At 46.2% G+C, this 13,396-nt stretch overlaps 1 non-coding gene across 1 annotated transcript; it reads right to left on the reverse strand.

Annotated features, from left to right (window-relative positions):
- Nucleotides 1-2,339: 2,339 nt before the first annotated feature.
- Nucleotides 2,340-2,443, reverse strand: LOC119471490. The gene has a single exon (XR_005200560.1). It is a non-coding gene; the product is annotated as a small nucleolar RNA U13 (small nucleolar RNA).
- Nucleotides 2,444-13,396: the final 10,953 nt, after the last annotated feature.

Below are 13,396 nucleotides of genomic sequence, written 5' to 3' on the forward strand. Positions count from 1 at the left end.
ATTCATTTTGAGGTTTTTTTTTTTTTTTTTTTTTTTTTTTTTTTTTTTTTTTTTTTTTTTTTTTTCAGAGAGTTAGTTCCTGATTTCAACAGGGAGAGGTGGTTACCAGAGGGCACTCTAACGGAGTCTCGCTCTGTCACCCAGGCTGGAGTGCAGTTGCATGGTCTCGGCTCTCTGCAGCCTCTGCCTCTGGGGTCCAAGTGATTCTCCTGCCTCAGCCTCCCGAGTAGCTGGGACTACAAGTAAGCGCCACCACGCCTGTCTAATTTTTGTATTTTTAGTAGAGACAGGGTTTCACTATGTTGGCCAGGCTGGTCTTGAACTCTTGACCTCAGGTGATCTGCCCACCTTGGCCTCCAAAGTACTGGGATTACAGGCATGAGCCACCACGCCCAGCCTCTAATTTCTAATATTGTGTTTGTGACTCATGTTGACAGACAATGTCACAAGGTATGATCAAGTCGTATTAAACTCTGTCTTTGTATCGGTTGACTGTAGCTGCAGAACAACCTCAAGATCTCAAAGGCATACCCCAGTAAACATGTATTTCTCACCCCTGAGTTTACAAGTCAGCTGAGACAGCTTTGTCTCATTTTGAGGGTTGACTGTGGTGGCCCTGCTCCATACAGTTCTCTTCCTCTCCTGGTTCCTGCAAATTGGCCAAGGCCTGTTCTATAATCTTGGTGGGTAAAAATGTGTTATCTTCCCTCTTGGCTAGGCAGAACTGCTAGCCCTCCCTGGATGACCTGTCCTTCCCTTGGTTCTTGCCGGTACTCTGTGACTTCTGGGTTTCTGCATTGGTGTCCACCTGGCCCCTGGTGAAGGAGGCCACCTGAAGTCTCTGCTGTTGATTATTTCTCCCTTCAATGTGGGACATCCTGAGTCTTTCAATTTACTGCCTCCTGAGTCTCCCTTGGGGACTCTGGAAATGTTTCGGTTCTGCTTATGTTATTGGGAGCCACAAATAGCCTGAGCAAGCAAAATATTAGGGTGCTCACCAGATGAACTATTGTCTTAGTTATGGTTCCTCAAAGAAACAGAACCAATATCTCTTCCCCATATCTATCTATCTATCTATCCATCCATCCATCCATCCATCCATCCATTCCTTCATCCATCTATCCATCCGTCATCTATTTACCTATCTAAAAAAAGATTTGTTATGAGAAATTGACTCACATGATTATGGAGGCTGAGGAGTCCCATTATCTGCCATCTGCAAGTTGGATACCTGGGAAAGCCAATGGTATAATTGAGTCTGAAGTCCAAAGGACTGACAACTAGGGAAGCTGATGGTATAAATCCCAGCCTGAGGGCAGAAGGAGATGACATGAGATGTCCTAGCTCAAGAAAAGGGGGTGGCAACATTTTTTTTCCTTTCTCTACTGTTTGTTCTATTCAGGTCTTCAAACAATTGGATGAGGCTCACTCACATTAAGGAGGGCCATGTACTTTACTGAGTCCACCAGTTCAAATACTAATCTCATCCAGAAACACCCTTCCAGACACAACCAAAAATCATATTTCACCTGGGCACCCTGTGGCCCAGTCACGTCAACACAGGAAATTCAACATCACAACCATGTCATGCTTCCAGATTGACTTTGATGCATGCTACGGCTTAAATGTTGACATCCCCTGCAAAATTTATGTTGAAACATAATCTACATGTAGTGGTGCAAAGAGGTGGGGTCTTTTGGGGTGGATTAATGCCCTTATAAATGAGCTTCCAGAGAGAGAGATCATCCCTTTTGCTCTTCCACCTTCCGACGTATAAGAAGACCCTCACCAGACACTGAATGCTGGTGCCTTGATCTTGGACTTCTTAGCCTCTAGGACTGTAAGAAATACATTATTTGTTCTCTATAAATTACCCAGTCTCAGATATTTTGTTTCAGCAGTACAAATGGACTAAGACAATGTGTCTGCACCATAAGCTAATGCAGGACAACGTGTAGGGGCCAGTTTTTAGGATTCACAATGAGGAAAAGGGGCACGCCTTCTCCCTCCCTGCCTCACAGCATCTCTGTTGGTGTCCCCAACCGGCACACCTAGATGAGCCCTCCCTCGGTTGGGGGAGTACCACCATTCCCCCTCTGGCTCAGAGAAAGGTGCATTGCAGCCATGGTCACCATCCATTCTAGGGAAAGGCAACTGGAAACTCCACTTAGGCCTCAATTATACTCCTTTTTTAGTCTAGTTTTCCCCAAACAGCCTTGTCTTGGTGGCATTATTGGGCATTTTCCAACCCATTCATAAATGTGGCACTTTGACTATTGGTTCACTATGGTTTAGGTTGAATTATATGAATGCCAACATTCAATATCATTTCTTTTTCACATCAGATGGGTAATGTGCCAACGTCGTAACAGGATCTGAGGGAGGCACATCTCACATATGAGCCTGAAAACACAATCATCACACTTAGGAACTACAAGAGGATCTTGACATCATTTTGACTGAAGCATAACAGCATTCCCATATGGCTCGATCCATATGTTAACTGGTAGAATTCCTAAAGAGAGGGAGGATGAGTCTCAACCTGCTTCCCTCTTCTCTCCCCACTGCACTTCACATTCTGAAGGACTCAGAAAGCACAAATCCTGGAGGCAAATGGACCAAGCAAGAGGTTGTCAGAATTGCTGCCATGAGCCGGGCAGTGGTTATGGAAGGTTTACGCACTGACCAGGGCGCCCGTGTACTGTAAGACCTCTTCCCGCACTGGCATCCATGATTCCGAGAGTCTCCTTTCTGCTCTGTGGCATCCAGGAGGGAAAGAAGTTGCAGCTCCAGTTTCACCTGGAAGTTTGACTCCTGCCCCAGGTGGAGTGATGCACTCGTGCTTTCACATTGAAGAGGGCTGCAGACTGTGCTGTGAAATGCATCAGAGAGTGTGTGCGTGTGCGTGTGTGTGTGTGTGTGATGTGCACACAAGTGTGTGTGCAGGTGTGTGTGGGTGGGAGGGGCATGGACAGAGGTGGTGGGCAGGCCTGATGGGAGGTGCTAGAAAAGCAAAAGCCAAAAACCTCCGTCCTTAATGGCTAGTTGGTTTGCTCAGGCTTTTGAGGACACACCGGCCCCACTGCAGACCCAATTTCAAAGATAGTTCAGGCCAGTCAGGGAGGGAAGGTAGGTCAGGGCACATCTGTATCCCCAAAAGGAGCTGAAATTGTTCTTTTCTCTGCATAAGGATGACGCAGAGAGAGAAGCAGAGCAGACAGAGCCATTTTCGTAGTACTTTCTCAATTCGTTTTCAGATTTGGGAATTGCGGTTTCTAAAAGCAGTGCCATGGCTAGCTGCCATCTGATAGAGCCATGGAGGTGTTTTTATACAGTCTTGAAATGCGTGGCTTTGCAGCTCCCCATGTGACAGCAGGCAGTACAATTCAATTTGGACCAGATGGGGGAAGGCCAGTTAGACTTTGTGGGAATTCTGAATAGTAGACTATTTTAAAAGAAGTGGCATTGCATTATATTTTATCTTTCAGATGTGTATTGAGGGATTCAAGCTGTTTATGGAGTTGCTATGAGCAGAGGGCCTGCTGCCCCTTCTCCCCACCCATCCCTGCCACCCTGCTACTCACACTGCCTGTGCTCACCCGGGGGGCTGGAATGCTGACCTTCACTCATGCTCTGTTCCCCAGGAGGCCAACATCTGTAGACAGTAGCTACCTCGATTTCTTGCTTCTAGTGGAAGATGGTAGGGTTGGAGGGGGTGATGGGAGGGAGGGAACAGCGTTGTCAGTATTGCCTTCTTGTCCCTCCCTGGAGGGCAGGGTTGGTAGTGGCTGCCTCCTGTTCTGAAGCCCCCAGCTCTGTTGATGGCCACCTCTGGATGCAGTTCTCACTGGGGCTTGGAGAACCTGCCCGGCTCACTCCTTCAGGCCTAGGGGCAGTGGTGGATTGCTGCTGTTTCCACCCCAGGGCCCTTCATCCCAGCCACTCTCCCCTGAGTCTGCCCACAGCGTCGTTCACCTTTCCTCATTCAACCCTCTTTGGAGCTGCCATCTGTTTCCTGCTGGAACCCTGACCAGGGTCCCCAGTGCTGCCTAATTCATGACTTACCTGCATATTTTTCAGCACTTATCTTCAGCACCTGACTGTGGACACCTTCCTGTCTATAAGTCCCTTCTCTCTGGGTCCCCCCATCTCCCTCTCGCCTGCTTGCCACCTACCTCCTTCCAGTTCCTCCTGGGTCTTCCTGACGTGTCCTGGTCTGCCTCAACTTGTAACTCTTTGCCCCTTCACCTTTCATTCCTTATTCTTCCCCAGATGATCTTGACCACACCCATGGCTTTAACTTAGAGAAGGGAACTAACCCTTGCTGAGTGCGTCTATGATTGATATCAGGGGCTTTCTCCCATCATTCATTTCAGTGTTGAATACTTAGTGTCTTCCACGCATCAGGACTGCTCTGGGGCTGGGGATATGTTATCTTTTTGACTCTTTACAACAAGGTATGCACCATCGACTCCATCTTATAGATGAGGCTTCTGAGCCTCAGAGAAGTTAGATACCGTGCCCAAGGCCAGGCTGGGACTGGAGCCCACTTTCCTGCCTCCAACGTCGGAGCTCCTCCTCCTCCTTCTGTATTGTATTCCCAACGGAGCACTTCTTCTACATTGCTGAACTTGAGATGAACTTAGCAGAACCTTTATATATTCTAAAAAGAGCCTCATCTGACTTTGGGGGTTTGAACTGTAGTAGAACAGCATTTTTTGCTAGCTCATTCATCAGACATGTGCCTGACTCTGACTTTGAGCCTCTGTTTGCTCCGTCATTCACTGTGATTCTAAAAATTACCCCTGGCTCCCCAAGTGCTCAATTTTAGACTCATGCTCTCCTGACAATACAAGATTACTTTAAAACCAGAGCAGCAGGATCTATTCCAGAGATTTCTTTTCATATCAGAAATTAGAAATAGGAATCATGGTTTGCATCTTTTCACCCTACAAAAAGAAGATGCAGATGAACCGTTTTCAGGGCATAGGGCCAGAGCTACCCCAAGCTACGGCCTCTGAAGCTGCATCATCATGGCTATTCCATTGTTGTGACCTCATTAAAAGAAACAAAGGAGGGATGCTTAGAGAATGGAGCCCCCACCTGGATCAAGCTTGGGCTGTGAAATTCAATCAACTTAGTTTCAAAATCTAGCTGGGTGATCTTGGTCAAGTGACTTAACTTCTCTGAGTCCTGATTTTACAGCTGGGAATGCTAGAGGTGAGTAAACCAGGTATGTACACTCAGCAGTGCATGGTGCGTTGGGTCCTAAAATCTTGGCCAGCCACTTTTGGTAGAGATCACAAATGTCACTTTGGTGGACTTAAGTTACTACTGGGGTTAAGTTGGGGAGGGGAATTGCTTCACTGGCCTCCCACCCCATATGCTTTGGAAAGCAAAGTACTGGAATGGACCATCAACAGTTTGTATGCGGAGTTCTATAACTTTTAAGAAAGAAGGGACTAAGCTCTTGTCCCTAAGAGTGGAAGCTCAGGACAGTCTTCAGGAAAGTTCAGGAGGATGCTGAGCAGGGTCAGAGTGAGAAGGGCTCTGAAATCAAACTACCAACAGGGTAGAAAGAAGTGGGACCTGGGGGTCGTGGTGGCAGGTGCCCTTGGCTTTGAGTGAGTGAGGAGAGAAGACTCCAGTTGGCCCTTGTCCCTTGAGGGGCAGTCCCATTTTCTGCTTGTCCCTACCCAGCTCTCCTGAAGGCAGACTTGGGCCTTAGAGGAAGTGGCTCAGAGGAATTGCCTAAAAAAAGACCCTGTATAGCTTAGAGTAAAATTATTTTTGATATGGACAGGAGGCAGGGAAATAGTGGGCAGAAAAGGGCAGTTCCCTGGCATAGGCCCCACCCCCAGGCCTGGAAACCCGCGGCACTAAATGGGAACAGGCATTCCTCTTTTTGCACCCAAATGTTGCCTTCTTGGCCCATGACGCCTCCCTGTCCTGTACCCAGATAAACCCCAAATCCCAGGCTCCAGGAGCAGATGAGCAGACAGATGAACAGAAGAGCAGAGAAGCAGAAGAGCGGCATGGTGGAGAAGGAAAGGAAGAAGGAGCATTTGAAAGTCAAGAGGCATTTGGCTTGGGACAGTCAGAGAGGAGATTGGCCATGGGACAGCTGAACTCCAGGGGAAGATCATCTTCTCATTCCATCCCCTTTCCAGTCCCCATCCATCCCTCTGAGAGCCACCTTTGTCACTCAGTAAAATCCCTGCATTCACCATCCTTCAAGTCCGTGTGTGACCTGATTCTTCCTGGACGCCGGACAAGAACCTAGGTACAGGTGTGGGTACCTGGGTACAAAGAGGACACTGAGCACTTAAGCCATCTGCAGATGGCAGAGCTAAAAGACCACGGTAGCATGCCCACTGGGGCTTCAAGAGTCACAGGCACACACCCCTAGACACCACCGTGGGGCTGGAGCCCAAAAGAGCTCATCCTGGCTCTTGCACCTGCCCATCTGCATGCTCCCCCTTCTGTAAGGGGTTTGAGCAGTGGTGGTGGCTGGCCGAGTAGACAAGCCACTCCCCTGTCACACGTCCTGTGAGGGTGTAAGGGAACTTTCCCATTTCATTTTGACTGAGTTTTGGAGTAAGGAGACTGAAGCAAGCAGGACAGCCTGAAACTCTCCTCCGGCCATGGGTAAGTGAACAGAATCCTCCTGGACATGAGGGAATCAGATGGGCAGGAGCTGGACCTTCTGCAGGTCAGGGTAATTGGGCTCATGGCATTACAACTTGGAAAATTACCAGAATATCAGTTACCAGTCACATATGTAAATCATTAAGCACAACGCTTGGCACATAATAGGTTATCAGGAAATGGTAGGTAGCTATGAGTAATGTTATGTTACTAAATGTCAACAAAAAGAGTCAAACTCTGTAAAATATTTGAAGAGATATATTCTGAGCCAAATATGAGTGACCAATGGCCTGTGACGCAGCCCTCGGGAGATCCTGAGAACATGTGCCCAAGGTGGTCAGGCTACAATTTGCTTTTATACATTTTAGGGAGATGTAAGACATCAATCAATACATGTAAGATGTATACTGGTTCATCCAGGAAGGCCAGACAACTGGAAGTGGCAGGGATGGGGGCTTCCAGGTCATAGGCAGATTCAAAGATTTTCTGACCGCAATTGGTTGAAAGAATTGTTATCTAAAGACCTGGAATCAATAAAAAGGAGTATCTGTGTTATGATAAGAAGTTGTAGAGCCTGAAGTTTTATCGTGCAGATGAAGCTTCCAGGTAGAAGAGGCTTCAGAAAGAATAGAGTGTAAAAGCTTCTTTTTTGGGGGGAGGGGGATGGAGTTTCGCTCTTGTTGCCTAGGCTGGAGGGCAATGATGTGATCTCAGCTCACTGCAACCTCTGCCTCCCGGGTTCAAGCAATTCTCCTGCCTCAGCCTCCCGAGTAGCTGGGATTACAGGCGGCTGCCACCACACCCTGCTAATTTTGTATTTTTAGTAGAGATGGGGTTTCTCCACGTTGGTCAGGCTGGTCTTGAACTCCCAACCTCAGGTCACCCACCTGCCTCAGCCTCCCAAAGTGCTGGGATTACAGGCATGAGCCACTGCACCAGACCTAGAGTGTAAATGTTTCTTATCAGACTTAATGAGTCTGTTCTGTTAATAATCCCAAAAGGGAGGAGGGCATGATGAGGTGTGTCCAACTTCCCCTTCCCATCATGGCCTGAATTAGTTTTCCAGGTTAACTCTGGAATGCCGTTGGCTGAGAGGAGGGGTGCATTCAGATGGTTGGGGGGCTTAGAATTTTATTTTTGGTTAATGTAAGAGAGATCTCAATGAACCACTAAGGCTGAGGGAAGACGGGAACAGGGTGGGACTCTGTGCTACACCTCATCGCCTCTGCCAGGTGTCGGGCCCCAGTGGCTGGCACTTTGGACAGGGTGGGAATGGTCTGTGGGAGGAAGCCCAGAATTGTCCCCATATTTTTACCTATAGGGGTTGTCACCTCCTGTTTTATTGCCCAAAAGCACAGTTAAGAGAGGCTAAGCGTTGCCCAAGTCCTCAAAGTGTGACCTTCAGAGTCTAAGTATCTTGGAAGAATCCTAGAAGCCATCCACCCATGGTTATCAAACATTTTAAAGCAGCAAAGTTCCTCTCCCCTTTTTTCTTCAATAAAATTTAGATGATATCCTGTTACATAAAACAAAGTGGCGTTTTTCTAATAAGGTATATCTTTAAGTGGAAATGCATTTTGTTGACTTGTGTTAGCATCGGTCAGTGAGAACAATAAAGCTACTTTGAAAAACCCGAAAACTCATAATTGAAGCTATGGAAGCTGGTTTCAATCTTCCATCAGATCTGGCAGTCATAAAATTCAAATCAAAGTGCAAATGGAATCCCAGAAGGTCCCCGAAGACACTCAGCATTCTTCAAATCTAGCTCATTGTGTTAGTCTTGGTCTCAGCAGGAAACAGTTTGCATTCTCAAACTGAGGGACTTTAAGGAGGGTCTAAACTTATGGAACCATCCACAACTGCAGGAATGGGGAACCACACAGGATGGTGTAACACCCCAGGGCTAGTTGCTAGGGGCTGAGTGGGCTGGGCAAGGGGGCCATTACCAGAAGCTGGAAGGGGAGGACTGGGTAGACAGGGCTGCCTCGAGAGGGCAGGGAACTTCAGGAGAGGGACATTGCTACTCCCAGGAGATCCTACAGGAAAAGAACAGGGGGCAGATGAATACCTCCCTCACTCTTTGGACTCCCTCCTAATCTCTTTCTGGGGCTCGCTGATGGCAGCCTGGAAGCCAGAGGGCAAAAGAGCTTTGTGATGTCATTCCTACAGGTCAGCCTCCGAGGACAGAATGTAGGTTGCAAAAGGTGGACAGTGAAGCTAGAGGAGCCAAGGGACTGCCCCACCCCGCAAAAAAGCCCCTTCCCCTGTTCTTTCTTTCTTTCTTTTTTTGTTCTGAGACAGAGTTTCCCTCTTGTTGCCCAGGCTGGAGTGCAATGATGCCATCTCGGCTTGCTGCAACCTCTGCCTCCCGGGTTCAAGTGATTCTCCTGCCTCAGCCCCCTGAGTAGCTGGGATTACAGGCATGTGCCACAATGCCCTGCTAATTTTTTTGTATTGTTAGTAGAGATGGGATTTCTCTATGTTGGTCAGACTCGTCTTGAACTCCTGACCTCAGGTGATCCACCTACCTTGGCCTCCCAGAGTACTGGGATTACAGGCGTGAGCCACCATACCTGGCCAGTGTTCACCTATTTTAAATAGAGCAAGAATGAAGCCTCAGAGAGTTCAGATGCCTTACCCAGGGTTACAAAGTTAAGGCAGTGGTAGGAAGCCAAGTGCTCCAATCTCAGTTCAGCCTTCTTTTCACTGTGCTTTTTCATCACTGTGGGCTGAGGACTACTTTAGATACAGAAATGCTAACGTCATCCATTGGATTTTGGATCTAGCGTTAAGGAGGTAGGCTTAGCCTAGTCCAGTAATTTCCTTTATTAGGGTCAACTACAGTCACTGTTGCTGTGCAGCCCAGTGACTTTGCAAGTCTAAAGAGAAAGCATAGCTATGTAGGGGACTAGAACATCAAGGAGCTCTTTGGCTTTCTGTCCCAGACTCCCAGGTCAAACACTTTCTCAGAAAGGGCAGGAAGAATGTCAGCCAAACAATATAAGGGATCGTATGGAGTGACTTCTCTAACATAGCTTACTTCGAAAAAAATACATATTTTAGAAGAGTTTTACAATTACAGAAAAATTACAAATAGAGCACAGAGTTCCTATATACGCTACCACCAGCTTCCCCCATGACTAACTCTTACATTCGTATGCACATGTGTTGTAATTAGTGAAGCAGTATTGACATATTGTTATTGACTAAAATTCATACTTTATTTGTATTTCCTTCATTTTTACCTAATGTTCTTTTTCTGTTTTCCAGGATCTCATCCAGACTACCGTATTATTTTAGTCATCATATTCTCTCAGGCGCTTCTTGGCTGTGGCAGTTTCTCAGATTTTCCTTTTGAAACAGCCTCATTGTCTGGAGTAACAGCCAGGTTCATTGTCTCATGTCCACAGAGAACGAGGACACGGACACACACAGAGTGAGATTGAGAGCACGTTTAATAAGCGAAAGAAAGAGAATAACTCTCTGCTGCAGAGTGCGGTCCTAGAAAATGGGCTGCCGGATCTGTGGTGAAATGCAGGGGGTTTTATAGATGAGCTGCTCAGGAGGTGGTGTCTGATCCACATAGGGCACGAAAGATTGGTTAGATCAGGTGTGCCACTGGCATAGGGCGCAAATCTCAGGTAGCCCCACTTCTAATCTTTTATTATGCAGGCAGGTTCTCTTTCTGAGCTGTGCCATGTTGCTTAGTTTTTAAATTACTGTTCACATGGTAACAAAAAAGGGAAGATGGAGCCTCTATGTTGGACATTCCTGGCTCCCAGGTAGCGCTTTTCTATTGGCACAGCTGCTGGCATTCTCCTGTGAGTGCTGGCATTCCAGTTGGATATCTGTGTTTGCAGATTGATTTTGCAGACTGCTCTTTGTTAAGAAAAAAATAATTTCTTGGGCTGCTTTTTGTTAGAAGGGAAGCTCTGGAGAGGACTATTCTGCCCTTACTATCTGCCTGAATAATGTATTTCCACTTCCTGTATCACTTGTCTTCATGGACCTTGACAATTTTGAGAAGTACTGGTGAGGTATTTTGTAGAATTGGGATTCTGGGCAGAGCATACATATGTATTATTGGAATTCTACACAGGAGACTTGTCTCTTCTCCCCATTTATTTATTTATTCAGTCACTTATTTATACCATTATAGACTTGTGGATACTTATTTTGTGTTTTGTGTTATAATCCAGTACTACTTAATACTGTTACTCAAATCGTTCTACCTTTAGATGGAGAACTCTTTCCCTCAGTTCCTGTATCCCTTTGATATAACCACACTTTTGTGGAGTTTTTACATTTTTCTTTACTTTTTTGAGCACTTTCTTGATTTCAGGCTGTGTAAGATGCTTCAGTTGAGATAGCCAAGTATACAGGAGTCCCGGAGAGTCTCCAGCTGGCCTGTGTGCTGGGAGAATGGGGTGGAGCCGCGGCAGTCTGCACCATTTGCAGTGGGGAAGGAGTCTGGCCCCTTCTGTTTCTGTGTGGTAACCTGGGATTCAGTCTGTGAGGTGGAGAGCCAGCCTGTTAGCAGGACTTCCTCTCACTTTGCTGTGTTGTTCTTCCTTTCTCCTTTTCACCCAATAAATTCCATCCCCCCTCACCCTTCAAAGTGTCTGCGAGCCTAATCTTTCCTGGTCTTGTGACAAGAACCCGGTTTTTCCTCCAACACAGACATATCTTGTGTATTTCCTGCTCTAGTCTGAGATTCGGCCATTTCTCCAAGGACTGTTGGTTCCTTTTATTGGAGAATGGCATTAGAGGCAAAAATCTGGGCATTAGGTGTGCTTGTGGCTGCAGGGGTGTCATTACTTCTAGGCCCTCTTAGCTGACAGAGCAGAGATACGTGAAAGGAAAATAAATCTTGGGACTCCCAAATCACTAAGCCAAAGGGAAATGTCAAGCTGGGAACTGTGTCAGGCAAACCTGCCTCCTGTTTTATTCTGTTGGATTTCACCCTGGCAATGTAACTTGATAGCTCATCTTCACAAGTATGGGATAAAGGACAGAACACAAAGTCATCCCTCTGCTCACCAGAGACAAATGCCTATCTGATTGCTTCTTCTGCCCTATTGTTTATTTTAACATATGTAAAAATGTGGATTCACTGAGCCAGACCTCTACCTGTCCCTGACCTGTAAATGTATTTGGTGAAAGGCTGATCAAAAACTCAAAAGAATGCAACAAAAATGTTGCATAGATAGACAAAAGTCTTCTATCTACCTACACCTTAAAAAAAATTCTTCCTCTTTCCCCAATATCTGCCTTTTTCCCTTTAAATATTAAAGGCTTCAAAATTATCTTTGGAGAAAGGCACAGTCCAGTCTCCCGGATGTGTGTCCTTATCCTTGGCAAAATAAACTTCTAAACTGATTGACGCCTGTCTCAGACACCCTTTGGTTTACAGATATGTGTATATATAAGCCATGTGTTCGTAGACATCCAAACTGCCATTGCAAAATTCTGAGAAAATTATGACAAGTGTAAGAGATTTGACCTAACCAACTCTGTCTTGCTTCTAACCTCCAGCTGTCCTTGTTCATTCCCGGGCATGGGCTGAACAAACTTTGTGAGGAGTTTAGTTTATAGTTTAATTTGGAAACAAAAACCATAACAGCCCTTCCCAGAACAAACCCCCTTCCTACCTGAGGACTAGACTGGCTTTGTAGGACGAACAAATTAGCCACAAGATTAGAAATTATGATTTAGGAGTCATGCAGCTGGAGGCTAAAAAATTCTGACACTCTCCAGATTCCTCCTGGGGCTAACTTCACTATTGTAAAACCTAAGATCAGTGCTTGAGACATTTTGCAGACCCTGCACCTGATGGATCAGCTGACACCCCCCAGATGGATAAACTGGCTCATCTGGTCCTGTGCTCCCCACTCAGGAACTGACTCAGTGCAAGAGAACAGCTTCAACTCCCTATGATTTCATCTTCGACCCAACCAATCAACAGTCCCAACTCACTGGCCCCCACCCACCAAACTGTCCTTAAAAGCCCTAACCCCTGAGTTTTTTGGGAGACTGGCTTGAGTTACAATAAAACTCTGGTCTCCTGTACAGCCAGCACTGCATGAATTAAACTCTTTCTATATTGCAATTCTCCTGTCTTGATAAATTGGCTCTGTCTAGGCAGTGGGCAAGGAGAACCCATCAGGCGGTTACAAATTTAGAAATATTTCTATATATAATCATCTGTACCTATATTAAGCTAATTATGAGTTCATACTGATGTCTTCAGTGCTAGCCCATTACCATATGAATCATTCTAGCCACCTCCCCTTGCTTATATGTAAACGGCTGCTCCAAAAGTGAGAAACCTGGCTTTTGCCATCTGCCATCCATTTCTTTTTCTCCCTCTCTCTCTCTCTTTTTTTTTTTCTTTTTTTTTTTAGAGAGAGGGTCCCTCTCTGTTGTCCAGACTTAAGTGTAGTGGTATGATTTACTGTAACCTCAAATTCCTGGGCTCAAGTGATCCTCCTGCCTCAGCCTCCCAAGTAGCTGGGCCCATAGGTGTGTGCCACCATGCCTGGCAGGGTTTTACATGTTTTGTAGAGATGAAATCTCATTATGTTGCCCAGGCTAGTCTCGAACTCCTGGCCTCAAGCAATTTCCCCACCTTGGCCTCCCAAAGCTCTGGGATTATAGATGTGAGTCACTGTATCTGGCCTGTCATCCATTTTCTTAATTGTTCAATTCCAGAATACAGGTATAGTGATTTCAGAATTGTTAACCTGTA

The sequence above is a fragment of the Cebus imitator genome, unplaced genomic scaffold (genome assembly GCF_001604975.1).
Source record: "Cebus imitator isolate Cc_AM_T3 unplaced genomic scaffold, Cebus_imitator-1.0 Scaffold62, whole genome shotgun sequence".
Lineage (NCBI taxonomy): Eukaryota > Metazoa > Chordata > Mammalia > Primates > Cebidae > Cebus > Cebus imitator.